The following is a 23,642-nucleotide window of genomic DNA, read 5'->3' on the forward strand; positions in this document are numbered from 1 at the left end:
GCAGGACCAGGTAGCATTTAGCTCTGTTGTATACAGGGTCTCTATGACTCAGAACCAACTCTAGGGCACCTAACAGCAGGCCTTCATTAGGCAGAAACTCAAGGGGGAACAGTACAGATGACATTTACTGAGCTCTTACTATGAGATCTGCTAATCACTTTTCATGTAAACACCACTTTTAATCCCCACAACCACCCCAGGAGGTAGGCAGTAATATTAACCCCATTTTAAAGATTAAACAAAAAAAGCTTAGAAGAGTTAAGTAACTTGCCCAAAATCACTGATGGATTTTTAAAAGGCCACAAAGCCTTTGCAGCTGAGAGGTGGAGTCCATTTCCCGATCCTTTGAATCTGGGCTCACGCTGTGATTTGCTGTAACTAACAGAATCTAGCATGGAGCACTGGTATCACACACTAGTTAAGCACTTGGCTGCTGACCAAAAACTTGGCAGTTAGAACCCACCTAGCAGCTCCTTGGGAGAAAGACCCGATGACCTGCTCCCATAAAGATCACAGCCTAGGAAACCCTATGAGGCAGTTCCACTCTGTCACATAGGGTTGCTATGAGTGGGAAATCGACTCGATGGCACCCAATAACAGCAGAATCTAGCGGAGGTAACACTGTATAACTTCTGAATCTCCGCTTCAAAAGGCTTGAACCTTCTGCTGTCTCCTCCTTAGAGCACTTCGGCATCATGTAAAGAAGCTGAGGATGAAAACCACATGGAGAGAGGCTCAGCCATTCCCATCACTCCAGTTATCCCAGCTGATGCCGCCTGATGCATGAGTGAGGCCACCTGGGAGAAAACAGTCCTCCACCAATCTACCAGGAAGCAAGGTCTCCTTTATCAAATGTCTCCTTTAGACAAAGGGGCCCTGACCTTGATTTTCTTGCCTTGTACTACTAACCTCCACCTAAAATGCCTCTGAATCTTACCATCCACCAAGGCTCATTTTAAGGGAGCCTAGTATAGTATAGTGCCTCTCAAACTTCTCCATGGACATAACTGAAGGGCAGAGAGTGACCATAAATCTAGATATGAGAAGGACCTACAGGGAGTCACCTAAAACAACAAGCTTTGGTGACAGAAATACCTAACTTTGTGAAGATAAAATGGAACTTTATCAATGGACAACTCAAAATCTAAATTTTGCTCAACAGATGTCTACCACAATAAGTATGAAGAACAATTGTGATTATTAATTACACTAAACTAGATATAAAGCAACGTTGGACTAAAATCTATTATTATGTCATTGTTATAAAACTGTATTTCCGAAGTGTTTTCAAATAATGCTCATTAGCTAGCAATAGCTGTAAAACTTCAGACAACCTAACCACCCACCACCCCCAGAACCCTAAAACTGCCAACATCTCTGACTGCTACAAGAAATCTACTAGTTTGGTGTAATGTAGCCCGAAATTATTTTTCCAATGGGTATTGTCTCTGACATAATAGATTTGACTAACATTTGCGATAATAAATAACTGTAGGTTTTACTTTAGGATCTCAGGTAAACTGTTTACAGTTTTACCTAGTCACGAATACAAATAATGCCAAACAAACTAGACTGATTCTCAATGTGAAATTACCAATGTATGAGCTGAAACCTTAAACAGCACTCAATTGCCTAGCAAATACTCATTCATTGATTTCATTCATTTGACAAATACTTAAATATTTATAAAGCACTTACTATGTGCCAGGTATCGGAGATACAATGCTGATAAAAATTTTAAAAGACCTGGCCACTGCCTTTATGGAACAGAAAGTATGTGACAGAAATCTAAGATCACCCCTGAAATTCTTACCTCCTGGCATCCAAATCTTCGTGTAATCTCCTCCCCTTGAGTGTAGGTTAAACTTGACTTGCTTCCAGCCAATAGAATACGGCAAAGGCGATGGGTTCGTCAGTCACTTGCTTGATTACATTACGTTATATAAGGTGCCATCTTAGTCCATCTCTCTAAAAGAGAGATTGTCCTGAGGCGGGGCCAAGGTGGCAGAGTGGTCAAACGCTTCCCGTGGTCCCTCTTACAACAAAGACCCAAAAAAACAAGTGACTAGATTATATATAACAAGCTAGGAGCCCTGAATACCAAAGGCAAAGTTGAGGAATCGGACTGAGCAGCAGAGGGAGGGAGAGACGGTTCAGCAGCAGTGAGGAATTGCCAGAACTGATCAGCGGGAACAGGTACCCTGCAGCCAGCACATGTGGTGAGGCAAGCAGTGGCACTGGGGAGTCATTTTCCACATCGGGAGAGACCGAGCACTGGACAGTCTACTCAAGCCTCCAGAACCAGTGAAAAGCAGTGCTCAAAAGGCAAAGATAAGCACACGCGTCTAACCTACCATGTGGATCAAAAACACCTCCTTTTGGAAAAAACTCAATCCAATTTACCTGCCCCCCCTTCCCCCTGCTCTTCACCAGGTCCCGGGACGGCTTCAGTGACTGGTGCGTCCCCTGGGCCAAAAGTAAGGAAATAAGGACCTGTCATGTGCCCCGAGCCATTCTCCTGGTCTTGGAAAGAGAACAAATTAACAAACAAAAATCATATAATCTGCCAGCTCCCCTAAGCCGGGAATTTAGGACAGGTACAGCTCCTTTGACTAAGCACAGGCATTAAGGGTTCCAGGTCTTTGAATGCCTTTCACCCCTGCATAGACTTCTGTGGGCCCATTTCAACAGGGTAGGCCCTCATTAGCACCGTACAACTGGGTATATACCTGAAGCCTAACTTCAACTGTCAGCTACATGGTGGAGTGCCAGGTTCACAACATTTGACACCACGCTGCCCACTTAGCAGGGTCCTCACCTACCCACCTCAGGGGCCTGAGGACTGGTGGCTCCACCCACGTCACCTAGCCATCTCCAACAGGGGTCCAAGAATAAGTGATGCCTCCCAGTCCTTACAGCCAACAGCACTGGGTGTCCATATTCTGGCTGCAAAACCTACCCACAATGCACTCAAGGGAACAGGGACACACTTTCCTCCCAGACACTCAGGGGCAGCCATCAGCCCCATGCCTTGCTTAGCGCACGACTCCATACTGCAACCAGATACCTATGCCTACACTAATCACCCCCGCCCATCCAGGACTGTAGGTGAGAGTCTGGACCACATACTTGGTGACCGACTACCTGGGAACCTGAGCTGAACTCATACAAGGAAAGTAAAGGGAATCCTGGGCTCATGTATCTAGTAACAGATCTAACCACCTGGTGACAGGACATTAGATTTTCAAAGGTGTCAATGATCAAACTAGCTCACACGAGCAGCCCATCTGGGCGTATCAAAACATAACAAAACAAGAAGCTAGGACACAGTAAGCAAACATAAAATAAATATAATAACTTGTTGATGGCTCAGAGACAACAGTCAATATCAAATCACATAAAGACGCAAACCATGATGGCTTCAGCAAGCTCCCAAAACAAAGAATCAAGAAATCTTCCAGAGGAAGAAAAGTTCTTGGAATTACCAGAGGTAAAATACAAAAGATTAATATACAGAACTTTTCAAGAGATCAGGAAGGAGATCATGCAAAATGCAGAACAAGCCAAGGAACACAAAGACAAAGCAATAGAGGAATTTAAGAAGATTAGAGAAGAGCATAATGACAAATTTAACAGGCTGCAAGAATCCATAAAGAGACAGCAATCAGAAATCCAGAAGATTAACAATAAAATTTCAAAATCAGACAACTCAATAGAAAGTCATAGGAGCAGAAATGAGGCAATGGAAGTCAGAATTAGTGAGATTGAAGATAAAGCACTTGACACCAACTTATTTGAGGATAAATCAGATAAAGAACTTTAAAAAATGAAGAAACCCTAAGAATTATGTGCGACTCTATCGAGAGGAAGAACCTATGAGTGACTGGAGCACCAGAACCGGGGGGTGGGGGGGAAGGGGACAGAATATACAGAGGGAATTGTTGAAGATTTGTTGGCAGAAAACTTCCCTGATATCATGAAAGATAAGAAGATATCTATCCAAAATGCTCATCGAACCCCACACAAGGTAGATCCCAAAAGAAAGTTACCAAGATCTAATCAAACTTGCTAAAACCAAAAATAAAGAGAGAATTTTAGGAGTGGCTAGGGATAAACGAAAAGTCATCTACAAAGGAGAGTCAGTAAGACTAAGCTCGGACTACTCAGCAGAAATCATGCAGATAGGAAGGCAATGGGATGACATATACAAAGCCTTGAAAGAAAAAACTGGTAGCCAAGAATTACATATCCAGTAAAACTCTCTCTCAAATATGATGGTGAAATTAGGACATTTCCAGATAAACAGAAGTTTAGGGAATTTGCAAAAACCAAACCAAAACCACAAGAAATACTAAAGAGAGTCTTCCCGTTAGAAAATCCATAATATCAGATAACAACCCAAGACTAGAACACAGGACAGAGCAACCAGATAGGGAAGACATAAAAACAAATCAAAGCTAAAATGCTGAAAACAGAGAAACAGAGACATCAATATGTAAAAGATGACAACATTAAAACAAAAAAGAAGGACTAAACACTGTAGTCACAGATCTTTCATATGGAGAGGAAGACAAGGCAATATAAAGAAATAAAAGACTGGTTTAAATTTAAAAAAAAAGGGGTAAATATTAAGGTAACCACAAAGGAAAATAACAATCATATACACGAAAATAAAAAACAAGAAAAACATAAAGAATCAGCAAATACAAAATCAACAACAATGAAAAGGATGAGAAGAAAACACATAAAGAAAAACGACTCAGCACAGAAAATTAAATGGAACAAAGAAACTGTCAACAACACACACAAAAAAAAGACATCAAAATGACAGCACTAAACTCATACCTATCAATAATTACAGTGAATGTAAATGGACTAAATGTACCAATAAAGAGACAGAGAGTGGCAGAATGGATTAAAAAGCACGATCCATTTATATGTTTCCCACAAGAGACACACCTTAAAGACACAAACTAAAAGGATGTAAAAAAATATATCAAGCAAACAACACTCAAAAAAGAGCAGGAGTGGCAATACGAATCTCTGACAAAACAGACTTTAAGAGGAGTGTGCTATAACAGTAGAGGGAGAGTAATTAGGGTACATAACAATGTATGTATAAATTTTTGTATTAGAGACTAACTTGAATTGTAAATTTTCACTTAAACTACAACAATTAAAAAAAATAGACTTTAAAGGAAAATCCACCACAAAGGGTAAGGAAGGACACTATATAATGATTAAAGGGTCAATACACCAGGAGGACATACCATAATAAATATTTACCCACACAATGACAGGGCTCCAAAATACATAAAACAACCTCTAACGGAGCATTGAAAAGAGAAACAGACAGTTTCACAATAATAGTAGGAGACTTCAACATTCCATTTTCGGTGAAGGACAGAACATCCAGAAAGAAGCTCAACAAAGACATGGAAGATCTAAATACCACAATCAACCAACTTGATCTCACAGACATATACAGAACGCTCCACCCAACAGCAGCCAAATATACTTTATTTTCCAACAAAAAATGGAACATTCTCCAGAATAGACCACATATTAGGCCATAAAGCAAGCCTTAACAAAATCCAAAGCATCAAAATATTACAAAGCATCTTTTCTGACCATAAAGCCATAAAAGTAGAAATCAGTAACAGAAAAAGCAAGGAAAAAAAATCAAACACACGGAAACTGTACAATACCTTGCTCAAAAACTACTAGGTTATAGAAGAAATTAAGGACAGAATAAAGAAATTCATAGCATCAAATGAGAATGAAAACACTGCTACCAGAACCTGTGGGACACATCAAAAGCAGTGCTCAGAGGTCAGTTTATAGCAATAAATGCACACATCCAAAAAGAAGAAAGGGCCAAAATCAAAACACGAACTCTTAAGACCAGACTTACTGGCCTGACAGAGACTGGAGAAACACCAAGAGTATGGCCCCTGGCCACCGTTTTAGCTCAGTAATTAGGTCACTCCTGAGATTCACCCTTCAGGCTTAGACAGCCCCATAAAACAGAATGAGGCTAATGGGGCACAACAGCCCAGGGACAAGGACGAGAAAGCAGGAGGGGACAGGAAAGCTGGTAACAGGGAACCCAAGGTCGAGAAGGGAAAGTGGTGACATGTCGTGGGGTTGTTAACCAATGTCATAAAACAATGTGTGTACTAACTGTTTAAAGAAAAACTACTTTTTCTGTAAACCTTCATCTAAAGTACAATAAAAAAAGAAAAACATTAACATTACAACTCAAACAAATAGAAAGAGAGCAGCAAAAGAAGCCCTCAAGCGTCAGAAGAAAGCAAATAACAAAAATTAGAGCAGAATTAAACTGGAGAATAGAAAAACAATTGAAAGAGTTAACGAGACCCAAAGCTGGTTCTTTGAAAACATCAACAAAATCGATGAACTGTTGGTCAAACCGACAAAAGAAAAACAGGAGAAAAAGCAAATAACCCGAATAAGAAATGAGATGGGCGATATCACAACAGACTCAACTGAAATTAAAAGTATCATAACAGAACACTATAGAAAATTGTACTCTAACAAATTTGAAAACCTAGAGGAAGTAGACAAATTTCTAGAAACACACTACCTACCTAAACTAACACAAACAGAGGTAGAACAACTAAATAAACCCATAATAAAAGAAGAGATTGAAAACGTAATTTAAAAATTCCCAACAAAAAAAAGCCCTGGCCCTGATGGTTTCACTGGAGAATTCTACCAGACTTTCAGAGAAGAGTTAACACCATACTACTAAAGGTATTTCAGAGTATAGAAAAACATGGAATACTCCCAAACTCATTCTATGAAGTCAGCATAACCCTGATATCAAAACCAGGTAAATATACCACAAAAAAAGAAAATTACAGACCAATATCCCTCATGAACACTGACATAAAAATCCTCAACTTCTAGCCAACAGAATTCAGCAACATATCAAAAAAATAATTCACCAGGACCAAGTGGGATTTATACCAGGTCTGCAGGGATGGTTCAACATTAGAAAAACAATCAATGTAATCCATCACATAAATAAAACAAAAGACAACCACATGATCTTATCAACTGATGCAGAAAAGGCATTTGACAAAGTCCAACACCCATTCATGATAAAAATTCTCAGCAAAATAGGAATAGAAAGGAAATTCCTCAACATAATTAAGGGCATTTATACAAAGCCAACAGCCAAAATCATCCTAAATGGAGAGAGTCTGAAAGCATTCCCCCTGAGAACAGGAACCAGACAAGGATGCCCTTTATCACCACTCTTATTCAACAATGTGCTGGAGGTCCTAGCCAGGGCAGTTAGGCTAGAAAAAGAAATAAAGTACATACAAATTGGTAAGGAAAAAGGAAAAGTATCTCTATTTGCATATGATATGATCTTATACACAGAAAACTCCAAAGAATCCACAAGAAAACTACTGAAAATAATTGAAGATTTTAGTAAAGTATCAGGATACAAGATAAACATACAAAAATCAGCTGGATTCCTCTACACAAACAAAGAGAACTTCCAAGATGAAATCACCAATTCAATATCATTTACAATAGCCGCCAAGAAAATAAAATACTTAGGAATAAATCTAACCAGAGATGTAAAACACCTATACAATGAAAACTACAAGACACTACTGCAAGAAACCAGAGAAGACCTGCATAAGTGGAAATACATACGTTGCTCGTGGATAGGAAGACTCAACATTGTGAAAATGTCAATTCTACCCAAAGCGATCTACAGATACAATGCAATCCCGATCCAAATTCTAACGGCATTTTTTAATGAGATGGAGAAACAAATCACCAACTTCATATGGAAAGAGAAGAGGCCTTGGATAAGTAAAGCATTACTGAAGAAGAACAAAGTGGGAGGCCTTACACTACCTGATTTTAGAACCTATTATACTGCCACGGTAGTCAAAACAGCCTGGTACTGGTACGACAATAGATACATAGACCAATGGAACAGAATTGAGAATCCAGATGTAAAATCATCCACCTAACAGCAGCTGATATTTGACAAAGGCCCAAAGTCCATTAAATGGGGAAAAGACAGTCTCTTTAATAAATGGTGCTGGCATAAACGGATATCCATCTCCAAAAAACTGAAACAAGACCCATACCTCACACCATGCACAGAAACTCACTCAAAATGGATCAAAGACCTAAATATAAAATCTGAAACAATAAAGATTATGGAAGAAAAAATAGGGACAACACTAGGAGCCGTAATACATGGCATAAACAGAACACAAAACATTACTAACAATGCACAAACACCAGAAGAGAAGCTAGATAACTGGGAGCTCCTAAAAATCAAACACTTAATGCTCATCAAAAGACCTTACCAAAAGAGTAAAAAGACAATCTACAGACTGGGAAAAAAATTTTGGCTACGAAAAATCCCATCAGTGTCTAATCTCTAAAATCTACAAGATACTGCAAAACTTCAACAACAAAAACACAAATAATCCAATTTAAAAATGGGCAAAGGATATAAACAGGCACTTCACCAAAGAAGACATTCAGGCAGCTACCAGATACATAAGGAAACGCTCACAATCACTAGCCATTAGAGAAATGTAAATCAAAACTACAATGAGAAACCATCTCACCCCAACAAGGCTAGCATTAATCCAAAAAACACAAAATAATAAATGCTGGAGAGGTTGTGGAGAGACTGGAACACTTATACACTGTTGGTGGGAATGTAAAATGGTACAACCACTTTGGAAATCGATTTAGCGCTTCCTTAAAAAGCTAGACATAGAAGTACCATACGATTGAGCAATCTCACTCCTTGGAATATGCCCTAGAGAAATAAGAGCCGTCACACGAATAGATATATGCACACCCATGTTCACTGTAGCACTGTTCACAATAGCAAAAAGATAGAAACCACCTAGGTGACCATCAACAGACAAATGGATAAATAAATTATGGTATATTCACACAACGGAATACTACGCAATGATAAAGAATAACAATGAATCCATGAAACATCTCATAACATGGAGGAATCTAGAGGTCATTATGCTGAGTGAATTTAGTCAGTCACAGAAGGACAAATATCGTATAAGACCACTATTATTAAGACTCAAGAAAAGGTTTAAACACAGAAGAAAACATTCTTTGATGGTTACAGGGGTGGGGAGGGAGGGTGAGGGTTATTCACTAACTAGATAGTAGATAAGAATCATCTTAGGTGAAGGGAAGGACAGCACACACTACAGGGGAAGCCAGCACAACTGGACTAAACCAAAGCTAAGAAGTTTCCTTAATACAATCAAATACTTTGAGAGACAGAGTGGCAGGGATGCGGGGTCTGGGGACCACACTTTCAGGGGACATCTATGTCAATTGGCATAACAAACTTTATTAAGAAAATGTTCTGCATCCTACTTTGCTGAGTGGCATCTGGGGTCTTAAAAGCTTGCAAGCAGCCATCTAAGATGCATCAATTGGTCCCAACCACTTGGAGTAAAGGAGAACGAAGAACACAATAGACACAAGGAAAGTATTAGCCCAAGAGACAGAATGGGCCACATAAACCAGAGACTTCATCAGCCTGAGACCAGAAGAACTAGATGGTGCCCAGCTACCACCAATGAACATCCTGACAGGGAACACAAAAGAGGGTCCCTGATGGAGCAGTAGAAGGAAGGGATGCAGAACTCAAATTCTAGTAAGAAGATCAGACTTAATGGTCTGACTGAGACTGGAGGTGCCCCGGAAAGCAAGGCCCCTGGTCTATCACGCCAGGACTAAAACAATTTCCAAGGCCAACTCTTCAGACAGGGATTGGACTGGACTGTGGGACATAAAGTGATACCTGTGAAGAATGCGCCTCTTAGTCAAGTAGACACAAGAGACCAAAGGGGCGGCTTCTGTCCAGAGGTGAGATGGGAAGGCAGAGAGAGTCAGGAGCTGGTTGCATGTTCATGGGGAATCAGGGGCGGAGGGGAGAAGTGTGCTGTCGCAGAACGGGGTGACCAGATGGGGTCTCATAACAATGTATATAAAAAAAAAAGAAAAAACATTCTGTATGGGAGACTAACTTGAAATGTAAACTTCATTTAATTACAGCAATTAAAAAAAAATTTAAAAAAAAAGAACTCAAGAAAAGGTTTAAACACAGAAAAAACATTCTTTGATGGTTATGAGGGTGGGGAGGGGGGAGAGCGGTATTCACTAACTAGATAGTAGACAAGAATTATCTTAGGTGAAGGGAAGGACAACACACACTGCACGGGAACTCAGCACAACTGGACTAAACCAAAAACTAACAAGTTTCCTGAATACAACCAAGTACTTTGAGGGACAGAGTAGCAGGTGCAGGGATCTGCGGACCGTGGCTTCAGGGGACATTTAGTTCAATCAGCCTAACAAAGTTTTTTAAGAAAATGTTCTGCATCCCACTTTGGTGAGTAGCATCTGGGGTCTTCAAAGCTAGCGAGCAGCCACCTAAGATTCATCAATTGGTCCCAACCCACCTGAAGCAAAGGAGAATGAAGAACACCAAAGACACAAGGAAAATATTAGCCCAAGAGACCAAAAGGGCCACATAAATCAGATACTCCATCAGCCTGAGACCAGGAGAACTAGATGGTGCCCAGCTACCACCAATGACCATCCTGACAGAGAACACAACAGGCAGTCCCTGATGCAGCAGGAGAAAAGTGGGGCGCAGAACTCAAATTCATGTAAAAAGACCAGACTTAATGGTCTGAGACTGGAGGGACCCAGAAGATATGGCCCGCAGACTCTCTGTTAGCCCAAAACTAAAACCATTCTCAAAGCCAGCTCTGCAGACAAAGATTAGACTGACCTATGAAACATAAAATGATACTCGTGAAGAGTGTGCTCCTTTGCTCAAGTAGATACATGAGACTGAACTGGCAGTTCCTGTCCAGAAGTGAGATGAGAAGGCAGAAAGGGAAAGGAGCTGGTTGAATGGACACGGGAAATCCGGGGTGGAAAGGAGGAGTGTGCTGTCACAGTAAGCGGAGTGCAACTAGGGTCACATAGCAGTGTGTGTATAAGTGTCATATGAGAAACTAACTTGAACTGTAAACTTTCATTTACATCACAATCAAAAAAAAAAACAAAAAACGAGAGATTGTCCTCCTGGCCTTGAAGAAGCAAACAGCCATAGTGTGGAACTACACATGACTGTAAGCTGAGAGTCCTCCTGGCCAACAGCTAGCAAGCAAATGGGGCCTCAGTCATACAGCCACAAGGAAATAAAATCTGCCAACAACCTGAGAGAGTCTGGAAGCAAAACTTACCCTCCAGATGAGGCCATAGCCACCTGACACCTTGATTTCACTCCTGTGAGGCCCTGAGCAGAGAACCCAGCTAAAGCCATACACCAAATTCTTACATTTCTGGTAATTTGTTATGCAGCAATAGAAAACCAATACAGTAGAGTACAGGGAAACAAGCCTAACCCCCTCCACATAACAAGGCTCCCTACAAACCACTTTCACTCACCCACTCCTTCTCCCTACCGTGCAACTCCCAGGACTACTCTCAACATGTTCCTGGGAGTTGGTAGTGATACTTCCTTTGTTTGAGATGCACCCTTCTCCTCCAATACAAACTTTATTCTTCTAAGCACAACTCTCACATCTCATCCTCTGCAAACCCTTGCCCAATTCCCAGAGTTCAAACTGTTTTAAAAGTACTTTATTTCTACTTCCATTACAGTTAGTTATATGAACATCATTTGTAAGGAATTACCCATTTCTCATTTTTTGACCTAATTCTAGATTCAGAAATGTGGTTACTCTATTAAGGTATTAAATATCTCTCCCAATCATTTGGAAAGCTGATGAAGACAAGAATCTCTAGACCCCAACACAGTAATTCAGTGGTTCTAATACAGTGGTTCTCAAGTAGGGGAGCAATTTTTACTCCAGGGGACATCTGGCAATGTCTGGAGACATTTCTGGTTATCACAACTAGGGGATGGGGTACTAGCAGTACCTAGTGGGTAGATACCAAGGATGCTGGTAACCATTCTACAATGCCTAGGACAGCTCCACAACTAAGAACTACACCCTCAAAAAATGTCAATAATGCCAAAGTTGAAAAGCCCTACAGCAATGTGTTGTTCAAAGTCACTAAGTTTGCGGCAATTTCCAACTCCCTCGGAACCGAGTTTCATTTGTACTGAGACTAAACTACAGAACGTTGATTCTAAAATCTTTGCTGAAACCCGGGGTTGAGTGGGGATAGTGTTGATGTGTTGTGAGGTTGTTGGTCCTTGTCGTAGGGCAACGTGTGTACTGTTGGATGAGAAACTTTTTGTTCTGTGGGCTTTCATCTGGGGTGAGAGTGGCAGCACGGCTGGAGGAGCGTGGTCGATGTCACCGGACTGTGCATGTGGAGGTTTTTGGGGTGGTGTATCTTTGGATATGTATATTTTCACCAAAAGGGAAAGGAAGGAAGGGTCGAGAGGTGAGGGAGGTGACATGTTGTGGGATTGTTGACCAGTGTCATGGAACAGTGTGTGTACTGCTGTTTCATGGGAAACTATTTGTTCTGTGGGCCTTCACCTGGAGTGCAATAAAAAATTTTAAAAAAAACCTTTGCTGAGATCTTCTAAGGTACTAAACAAAGTTCAACCCCTTACATCTGTTTTCTGAAATTTTAACCTACCCCAAAGAGCAGCATAACGTAAATTACTACATAAAGATAAGCTGACTTCCCTCAAACTTATCCCTTGGTCTGAAAAGCCCACCCCCCCTTCTTTACCTGGCTACCTCCTACTCATACTTCCAAATCCAATTCAATAGTGAATTCTTCCAGGAACCCTCCCATAGACCAGGTTAGCTGCTCCCTCCTTTGTATTCTCAATGAACTGTATTTTCTCCCTACTTCTCCTAAATAATTAATCCAGCACATTGCCTCTTTCTAGTAGGCACTAGAGGACAAGCAGTACTGGTTTCATTCTGTCTATGATAAATTCTACAATTAGGGTAGGAGTGTTTCACAAAGTATTATTCATTCAACAAATATTTATTAAATACCTACCACGTACCAGGCACTGTTCTAAGTGCCAGGGATACAACAGAAAACAGAGCAGACAGAACTTTCTGCCCTCATGGAGCTGACATTCAAATGGGGAGAGAGGAACAAAAGAGAGAAGTAAATTATATAATAAGTTAGAAGATAAAAGTGTTATGGAGAAAAAGTATGGAAGAGAAATGGGGCATGCTGGGTGGGTGGAGTCATGGGATGCAACTGTAAATAAACTAATTGAGGATGCCTTACTGGGAAAGTCAACACTTGAAGGAGATAAGGGAAAAAGCCAGGTGGATATCTGAGAGAAGTGCATCACCAAGCACGCAAGAGCATGCCTGAAGAACAGCAAGAAGGCCAGTGTTACTAGAGTCCAGCAAGTGAGCAAGTCATACAGGATGAGGTCTGGAAGAGCAGGGAAAATCATGTAGGACCTGGCAGGTCTTCTGAAGGACTCTCTGGCTTTTAGCCCAGGTAAAACAGAGAGTCATTGAAGGATTATGAGCAGAGCACTGATATGAGCGAACACACACTTTAAAAGGCTCTCTCTAGCTGCTATGTTAAGGATTTAATGAACAAATGAATGAATGAACAAATAAATAACACTACTTTTTCCTCATCTAAACTTCAAGGCTCCTTAAGGACACTCTCTTATTCATCAAGTGCTGCCGGTTTCAAGGAGTGTAATGGCTGGCATCCAGTAAGAGCTAAGAATGAAATGAAAAGACAAACAAATTAATCTTTCTTGTTCCCAAGGGTCTGTGCCATGATTTTCATAATGAAGGTCCCTTATCCATGGTGCTGGTTCTATATATAGGTCTCTCACTATGTATAGTCTTAGATTTATTTTCTTTTTAGTGTCTCCTTAGTGTTTAAGTTTGCTTCAACAAGTGGAAGAACTCAACTGAGTTAATGTTTCCACTTACCTGGCTCTCAGATTAACCACACCATCAATTAAGGGAAGCAACATAGTTTATTGCAAAAACTACTCAGGAAACCTAAGTTCTAGTTCACTAATTATCAGGAACCAATTACATGGCTTTGGACAAGTCACTTCTTTAAACCTCATCTGTGTTCTCATTTTGTAAAATGTGGAGACTGAAAATACCCGAAAACCCATTGCTGTCGAGTCGATTCCGACTCACAGTGATCCTATAGGACAGAGAAGAACTGCTCCATAGGGTTTCCAAGGAGCAACTGGTGGATTCGAACTGCCAATCTTTTGGTTAGCAGTTGTAGCTCGCTAACCATATGAAGGGCCTTTTCAGCTCTCAAATTCTATTCTAATCATATGGGGGGTGGGGGTGGTGGGAGATGGAATGGGGAAGACTTTACCCTAGAGCCCTACCTGAAAAGTTTTGTGTATTTTTGCTTTGTACTGTTTTTCCTCAAAGTGTCAAAAGAATTACATGTTTTACCTACACCACTGTCTCATGGTCCAGACTCTAAGGACAGAGGTATAATGAATCCCTTTTTTGACAAGGAAGACTGTAATAGTATCAGGAAGTTGGCAGCAAATCCTCTACAAAGGTAAACCATGTTAACTGCTTTGAATGGGAATTATCACCACCTATCTTTCTAATGCTATTATATACAGAAACTTATAACCATAATTAAGTTAGTAAATAATGCAGTTATCTTCAGAGCATTATTATAAAAGAAACTAATATTACCAGAAAATGAGAAAGTGATTATAAAAATACATAATCGGCTGCAAGTCTAGAGTTCCAGGTTGCTGTCCCTAGTTTGCCTAGGGATTAGCTATGGGAAGAGTTCAGGCAAATCAGATGCCTCTGACTCCATTTCTTTAGCAGTAAAATATCTATAGCATATGTCCTACTTATCCGCTTCATAAGAATGTTGCTATAAAACAAAACAGAGTACTTACAAAAAGTATAAAAACACTATACGAATCCAAGCTTCAATATTATTGACTTTTTCTTGTTCAAGCTACATCTTTTGGGAAGGAAAATAAATAAACTGTCTACTATCAAACTGATTCATTCAACTAAGGAACGGAGGACAGTAATGAGACAATCTAACCAGCAGATAATCTCCGAACTATTTTATGTGATTTTGAAAAGTACTTTGTACTTTCATTTGAATAGAGCTTTCATAATCTCGATAAATGGTCACTGTTGTTATTATTATTATTGACAAAACAACAGTAGCTTTCCCAAGTATTTTTTATAACCTTCTAGACTACCCTTTCTTACTATCACTATGGTGGATCAAACTTGAGAATAGAACAAGCAGTACTGGTTTCATTCTGTCTATGATAAATTCTACAATTAGGGTAGGAGTGTTTCACAAAGTACAAGTTAAGTAGACTATTCAATTCTCTAGGTCCCAGAAGGTTGCTTATTTATTTAACAGGCACCTTAAGCATTTACATAATTATGAGGAAGATTCTATTATTGTTCATGTTTTACATTAGCAGTAAACTGAATCACACTTGCCCAAGATCATACAACTAGTAAGAGATGGAGCCAGGATAAACCCTAGGCAGCCTGGCTCCAGAATGCCTGCTCCAAACCACTACAGTATGACACCTCACGTTTCTAACTTAAGTCCTCACTTAATCACAATCTTCTTAACCACCTTCCCTCATCAGTCTAGATAAAGGTATGAACAGACTTACTTGTTCATTCAACAAGCATGAATTCAACAAACATGAACTCTTACTACATGCTGGAGTTAGGAGTATATAGTGCTAAGTCATAGACCCTACCTTCAAGAAGTTTAGTCAAGCAGGGAAGAAAAGACAAGTACATAAATAGTCACAATAAAGAAGGCTAAAAAAATTCTCTAACAACGTAGTATGGAAACACAAAGGAAAAATATCTAAAACTGGACTTAGACAAGACTTCACAGAGATGACTAAGGTCAAGATAATAGGAATTGACCACTTCCAACTTAATCTAATACCCACCCCCAAGAAAAAACCACACCCGTTACCACTGAGTCAATTCCAATTCATAGCAACCCTATAGGACAGAGTAGAACTGCCCTACAGGGTTTCCAAGGAGCAGCTGATGGATTCGAACTGCTGACCTTTTGGTTAGCAGTTTGAGCTCTTAACCACTGCACCACCAGGGCTCCTAATCTAATACACTCACCTTAAATAGTGGGGGGGAGGGGGAAAGAAGAGCTGACAAATAATCTATAATGCTGACTCCTTGATTAGAAGGATTTAAAATAAAATTCCCTCTAAATTTGTCCTATGGTCTGCAGATTAACATCTGGCCATGCATGGGATATTACAGAAGTAGACAGGGGATAACTATTCTTTGGAGTAGGGGAAGCCAAAAGAATGGAGGAGTTTGGGAGAGGGTATGTAGGAGAGGCTTAGAGTAAAGAAGCATGAGACTGCCTAGGTTCAAATCTGTACTTAGTCACTCAGTAACTACGTGACCTAAGAAAAGTAACTTCTGTGTCCATTTTCTCATCTGTAAACGGGAATAATTTCAGTGCCTACCTATCTCATAGGGGTGTTGTAAGGACCGAACGAATTAACATATGCATGCTGACTTTGAGAAGCCTAAAGGATGTCCTGGGTTCCCTGGATGGTACAGTTAACACACTTGGCTGCTAACTGAAAGGTTGGCAATTAAAGTCCACCCAGAGGCACCTAAAAGAAACGCCTGGTGATCTTCCAAAAAATCAGCCATTGAAAACCCTATGGAAAGACTCTAATAACCAAAATATATATAAAACTTCAACAACTTAACTACAAAAAGACAAATAACCCACTCATAAAATGGCAAAGGACTTGAATAGACATTTTACCAGAGGACATTCAAAGGGCCACCAAACACATGAAAAGATGTTCAACGTCATTAGTCATCAGACAGATGCAAATCAAAACCAAGATGAGATACATTTCACTCCCACTAGGATGGCTAAGATAAAAAATAATAAACGCTGGCAGAGGGCTCACGGAACTCCTAGACCCTACAGTTGCTCCCAGCCTAGACCAGAGCAATACAGTCTGGGGAAAACAGAAGCAGAAAGGGGACAGTCCTCATATATTGCTGGTGGGGATGTAAAATGGTACAAATACTTGGAAAACAGTTTGGCAATTTCTCAAAAGGTTAAACATAGAATTACCATATAACCAGCAATTCCATTCAAAGATATACAGGCAGTCCCCAGGTTAGAAGGAGATCCATTCCTAACTGTATCTTTAAGTCAAATTTGTAGGTAAGTTATAACAGGTGCATACAGTTCTTATTTAGCCTTACTTTAGTGCATGAGAAGGAACCCAGGTGGCGCAGTGGTTAAGCACTCAGGTGCAAAAACCAAAAAGTCGGTGACTTGAACCCATTAGAACCCACCAGCTGCTCCGCAGAAGAAAGATATGGCATTCTGCTGCTAAGAGTTAGAATCGACTCAACAGCAGTGAGTTTGGTTTTTGGCTTTTTTTAGCGCAGGAAAAAGCTTGAAGCCTTTTCAATGATTTAAAAGCTGTATGTGCAGTCCGTAAGTCAGATGTTTGTAACCCAGGGACTGCCTGTATACCCAAAAGAATTGAAAACATATGTTCACACAAAAACTTGCACACGAATGTTCCTAGCAGCATTATTCATAATAGCCAAAAAGTGGAAACAACCCAAATGTTCATCAACTGATAAATGGATAAACCATTGTGGTGCATACATACAATGGAATATCTGAAGTACTGATACATCATACAGCAGGGATGTACCCTGAAAACATTACGCTAAGTGAAAGAAGCCAGACACAAAAGGCCATATATTGTATGATTCTATTTACATGAAATGTCCAGAATAGGCAAATCCATAGAGACAGAAAGTAAATAAGTCGTTGCCAGGGGCTGGGGGAGAAAGAAATGAGGAGTGATTGCTAATGAGTACAGGGTTTCTTTCTGGGGTGATCAAAATGTTCTGGAATTACCACATATACGAGACTAAATGGGCACACTACCCCAGGGGCAAGGATGAGAAGGCAGGAGGGGACAGGAAAGCTAGACGAATGGAAAGAGGGAACCCAAGGTGGAGAAGGGGAGAATGCTGACATGTGGTGGGGTTGGAAACCAATGTCATAAAACAATATGTGTATTAATTGTTTAATGAGAAACTAATTTGTTCTGTAAACCTTCAAAGCACAACCAAAAAAAAAAAGTTCTGGAATTAGATAGTAGTGATGGTTGCATAACCTCATGAACAATCTAAAAATTACTGAATGGTACACTTTAAACGGATGAATTTTAGGGTACGTGAATTATATCTCAATTCAAAAAAAGAAAAGAAAGGAGACAGAAATCCAGGAAGATGAGAATCCCAACTGCACCCTGGATTCCTTCTAGTTCAGGTGATTGAACACAAGAATATCAACGAAGTACTTAATTGAACAAGAAAGGCAACATGACCATAAAAATTTTAAAACAATTTGTAATATAAGCTGATTACATCAAAGAAATGTCAAACTCCTTAGGCAAAGAAAAAAAAAAAAAAAGTTTCCCAATCTTTTTCCCTGGGGAAAGGAAAACCTTCATACTGTAAATGACCCCAAGTGGAGGTACTACTACCTACTACCAGGTGCCATCGTGTCGATTCCAACTCATGGTGATATCCCATGTGTGCCAGAGTAGAAATGTGTTCCACAGGGTTTTCAATGGCTGATTTTTCTAAAGCAGATAGCCATGCCTTTCTTCTGAAGCACCTCTAAGTGGACTCGAACCTTCAACCTTTCAGTTAGCAGCTGAGCAGTTAGCCATTTGCACCTCTACTCTACATTTCTAGTTCTGGAAGATTAAATGCTAGTACCAGAAATCATAACAGAATTTCTCACTTTGCTGAGGCAAATCATGTGCTGGAGCAGCTTCTATCAGAGCATAATATAATGCTCGAATCCACACCACAGACTAGTTTCAAGAAGCCACAGAGTTAACACAATGCCTCTGTCAACAGCCTACTGAACTGGTACTTGGGGAATAATTTTCCTCTTCACTTTGAAATAAACTAAAGGGGATAAAACAAGCAGGGAAACATGGAATGATGGAAAACACAGAGGCTTTGGAAGTCTAAAAGATCTGGGTGTGCTCCCAACTCCACTACCTTAGTAGCTAAGAAAACTGAGAATGTCACAATTTTTCTGGGTCTCAGTTTCTTCATTATCTTACTACATTACAGAGCAGCTGTCCCAGTATAGGACCCAAAGGTGACACTCAAATGTTAGTATCCTTCCCAATTTACCTGAAAGAAAACTAGTTGCTAGCACTGTACCTTTTTGGGTCAACTAGGAAATAAGACTTACAGAACCCTTATCTATGATATACTCAGACATATTCTCAGTCTTAAATAAGAAAACAAATAGAAAGCCCAAATCAGAATCCTTGACTCCTCCTTCCTACGAAGCCCAAAGCCATTTAAACACCAGTCCTGTGAATTCTATCCTTCTCGCTCTCTAGATTTCATCCACTTCTCTTCATCACCGTAACTTAAATCCAACCACCCCCATCTCTTGCCTACGCTATTGCGATTATTTCCTAATTTGTCTTAAAATCCTTCAATGACTTCCCAACTGCTGAATAGGATTAAACCTTGCCTATCTCTGTAGCCCCATCTCTCACTCACCCTCTTAGTTCTTTCTACTCCAGCCATACTGAACTTTCAGTTTCTTTCAATACTTTATTCATATTTATTCCTTCTGTTTGGAACAGCTTTCTGTCTTTTCACGTAGCTCAGACATCACTTTCTCCTTTACCCTTCACACCCCATACAGACATCACCTATCCCCAGAAAGTCTTATCCGATCTTATCAAGCCCAGAGTAGGTACCCCTCTATATTCACCTTTACTCTCATTACTATAACACTTCTCAAGCTAGGGTGTACTTTCCCCTACTAGACTGCAAGTCCCCTGAGAGCAAGGGCTGTGTCTGTAGTTTTCATTGCTCAATTTCCAGACATCTGTCTAATACATAATACATATTCAGTAAATACTGACTGAATGATTACAATTAAGTAAATTTTATTTTTAAATCTGTAAAAGAAAAATACAGATATAAAACATAAACGTAATTCTTTGTAACAACTGTGTGGTAAAAAAATACTTCAGCACACATGCAATTCTACAATTTTAACAGCTAAAACCAAATATAAACAAAAGGAGCTAATCTACTATCTCAGTGGGAATGGTGCTCTTAATACTGCTCTAAAATTTCCTTAACTAGAAAAAGCCAAAAAGGTACATATAATGCAAATTATAAACATTATGCTGAAAATAGATGGAAATCATTTGTCTCGGCTTCTCTCTCCCAAAGAAGAATGTTAGACACACAGAAACAGTGCTTACTCCAAATAATTCACCAAGAGAAAGTTACTGTGAAATAGTTCAAATTCCATTAAGACTACAAAGACTGTGGGAAAAGAATGCTCCAAGCACAGGCTAAGGGACCGAAGGTACTAATGATTTAAACCCTGATCCATGATGACTATCTAAGGAAGTCTACTGAAGACTGAATATATTTGTCTAAAGTCATTAGCAAGCTTCAGGTTCTAAACTACGTTCAAAACACTTAACATATTTTATAAAGGCCCAAGTATAAATGATGGAGGTTTGCTATTAAAGATAAATAAAATAATTTCCTTTGCCTAGTTTGGGCTACAGAAGTTTATACCACACTTCAGATGTAGTTTTTGTATTTTGTTTATTTATTTTTTTAAAATAACCATTTGAATTATCATGTGTTTGTTGCCTATGCTAACAAGAATACAAGTTATAACAACTCAGAATTTTCATTACAATTTTGGGGATGCGACCACCCTTTTAATTCCATTCTTATTTTAACTCAGCAACTTTAATCCAATGATCAAAGTTTTATTAGCTTGTAAACAAATTGTTTCTCAGGTAAACTGAATTGCCCCACACTAGGATCGTAAGCAAATAAGTAAGTACAAAAAAGGCAGAGATTATAAATTAGGGCAGACAAATCTGTATGTAGCCCCACGCCGGTAAAGAGCATTCTATCAATATAGTGAAACGCTAATCTCCTAATTAACAACCTAATTAGGTAATTATGGCTTTGCAGAGGGATGCCGAAATGAAATATGACAACATGGTCACCTCTTTATATGGCACCTGTGGGCATTTTCAGCTGTCATTGCAAAGAGTGCAGTATCAATTTGAACAGATGACAAAGTGCTGTCATATTTCATTCTGATAATATACAGAATGCTTTGGACAGAAGCAGTTTACAAAAGAAACATCTTGCCTGAAAACTTCCTAATTTCAATATGCTCAAATTCTTCATTAAAAGTTCTGCATGGTTTTTATATTGTATATTGGAGAATTATATACACATTAAAAAAAAATAAAAACAAAAAAAACCTAACTGGCCATCATGTTTGATTGTACATGCTAAAATTATCGCAATTTCAATTATAAAGTATATGATAATTAGACAAGAACAAAAGGCAACAATTCATGATGACATTTTAATATTCATACTTTTACTGAATACTGTTAACAGAAAAGTTAAAATCCAAATGTACTTTGATCTTTTTTCTTACAAAATAATGTGATATAGAAATTCATACTTATAATTTCCCATACCAAAAAACCACTTCCTAACATGTAAGCATTCAACTCACAAACTCTATATATCAATAGCTAGCCTCACCTAGAAAGGAATGTACTTCCTCTGAAAGTATGGACAGAGCTGCCACAGGCTACCCACTATTGCCTAGAAAGCCACTGAGGAGGTGATGGTGGCAATGGGACACTGGTAGCACCAACATAAATGAGATTCTTCCTCTACAATATTGTCTTAAATAGGATTTTTTGGAAGGAGAGGAAGGCTGGCCTAGGAACTTCATCATTTACGGTAAGATACATGAAACCATATTCTGGTTACAGAACAACTGGTATGAAAACTAATTTAGAAATAAAATCCATTTATAATTCATAATCACCTGCATTAGTGAAAACTCTAATAGACTAAACAACCTTCACTGGCTTTGCTCATATTTCTTAATACCCAGTTTAATACTAAAAAGATTTTTATTAAAAAATAAGTTACATTTATCAGAGAATATTTGGAAAACAGAAAAAAGTACAAAAACTCAATCTCATCATCCATTTTTTTCTTTATATATATGTTTAACATAACTGGGATCATTTTATATCCTTTTTTCACTTAATATTATGAGTCTATTAATGTAACTAGTATTCTAAAATATCTAAATTGGCTTCACTATATTTTCATTCTATGACTTTTCCCTAATTTCTCATTATGGAATATTATTATTTCAGCATTATTTATAATAGCAAAAATTAGAAAAACCTTAGTATTCAACAAAGAGGTTTAGCTTCTAATTTTTGCTATTATAAATAATGCTGCAATGAACATCTTTGAACATGAATTTTTTTCTATCTCTGATTATTTCTTTCATAAAGATTCCTAAAAGTGGAATTACAAGCTCAAAAGGCATGACTTTTTTAGGGCTTGTGATAAATACTGCCAAAGTGCTTCCCAAAAAAGTTGTACCAATTTACATTTTCACCAGTAATATATGAGAATAACCATCTCACCAACGTTTGCTGAAAAACTAAACACCGACTGCCGTCGAGTCGATCGCAACCTCTGCCAGCAGTGACCAATCAAAACACTCTCACAATATAATCAGCAACAACTGTCCGTAGGCATTAAGTTTAAATGAATAAGAGGTGCTATAGGTGAAGACAGTTCCAAGACGCACTTCCAATATCCAAGACTAGAGTGGCATGAATAGCAGCAAAAGCACTGTATTTAGAGTAAAAAAAACTCAAAGATTCAATCCCTAGCTTTGCCATTATTAGTAACTCTATACCTTAAATCACTTTACTTCTCTGAGCTTCAGTTTCAGCTTTTGTAAAATGGAGACAAGGACAACGTAAAAGCCTGTTTTATAACAACTCTGGAGCGCTGGTGGTGCAGTGGTTAAAAGCTAAGGCTGCTAACCAAAATGTAGGCCGTTCGAATCCACCAGCCACTCCTTGGAAACCCTGTGGGGCAGTTCTACTCTGTCCTATAGTCGCTTGAGTCAGAATCCACTTGATGGCAACAGGTTTATAACAACTTCAGAGGGTAGTCATGAAGCTCAAAAAAGGTAATATATGCAATTGAGAGATTGTTACCTAGCAGATCAATTCCAAGTGGGTCATAAAGATGGCACAAGACCTTGCAACGTTTTGTTCTGTTATACATAAAGTCACCATGAGTGGACACTGACTAAACGTCAACTAACAACACCAGCAGCAGCAGATCAATTAATAATCCAAAAATAGGAAAGTGAAAACCTTTTCTCAACAGTACACAACAGGTTGGTACACTAAGTAATTTACAAAGCACAATTAGAAATTAACAAGATGAACTTCATGATCCAGTCATGAAAATGAGTCTCACTCCTTCAGAACCACTCCATAAAACCAGCGCTTGTTAGATTACACATTACACAACTTCCTGAATGTCTTGTACATCTGACTGCTGGTACCTGCATCTCTCCAGAAGCATCAATGGTTATTAGGTACTCAGTACTTAAATTGTTTCATTTAATCATAGTAAGTACTGTATGAGACTGGCATTATTGTTCCC

At 39.1% G+C, this 23,642-nt stretch overlaps 1 protein-coding gene across 8 annotated transcripts in view; it reads right to left on the minus strand.

The window, feature by feature from the left end:
• MAPKAP1 (MAPK associated protein 1) overlaps positions 1-23,642 on the minus strand; it is a 270,519-nt gene that overhangs the window by 241,183 nt on the left and 5,694 nt on the right. Inside the window, exon 1 of one of the 8 annotated variants that reach the window (XM_023730743.1) lies at positions 1,814-1,991. The exons of the other annotated variants lie outside the window; for them this stretch is intronic. The gene's annotated coding sequence lies outside the window, so the exon portion shown is untranslated. Of the gene's footprint in view, positions 1-1,813; positions 1,992-23,642 lie in introns of those variants that run through there. 8 annotated transcript variants of the gene reach the window in all.

Source organism: Trichechus manatus, unplaced genomic scaffold, assembly GCF_000243295.1.
Source record: "Trichechus manatus latirostris isolate Lorelei unplaced genomic scaffold, TriManLat1.0 scaffold00038, whole genome shotgun sequence".
Taxonomy (NCBI): domain Eukaryota; kingdom Metazoa; phylum Chordata; class Mammalia; order Sirenia; family Trichechidae; genus Trichechus; species Trichechus manatus.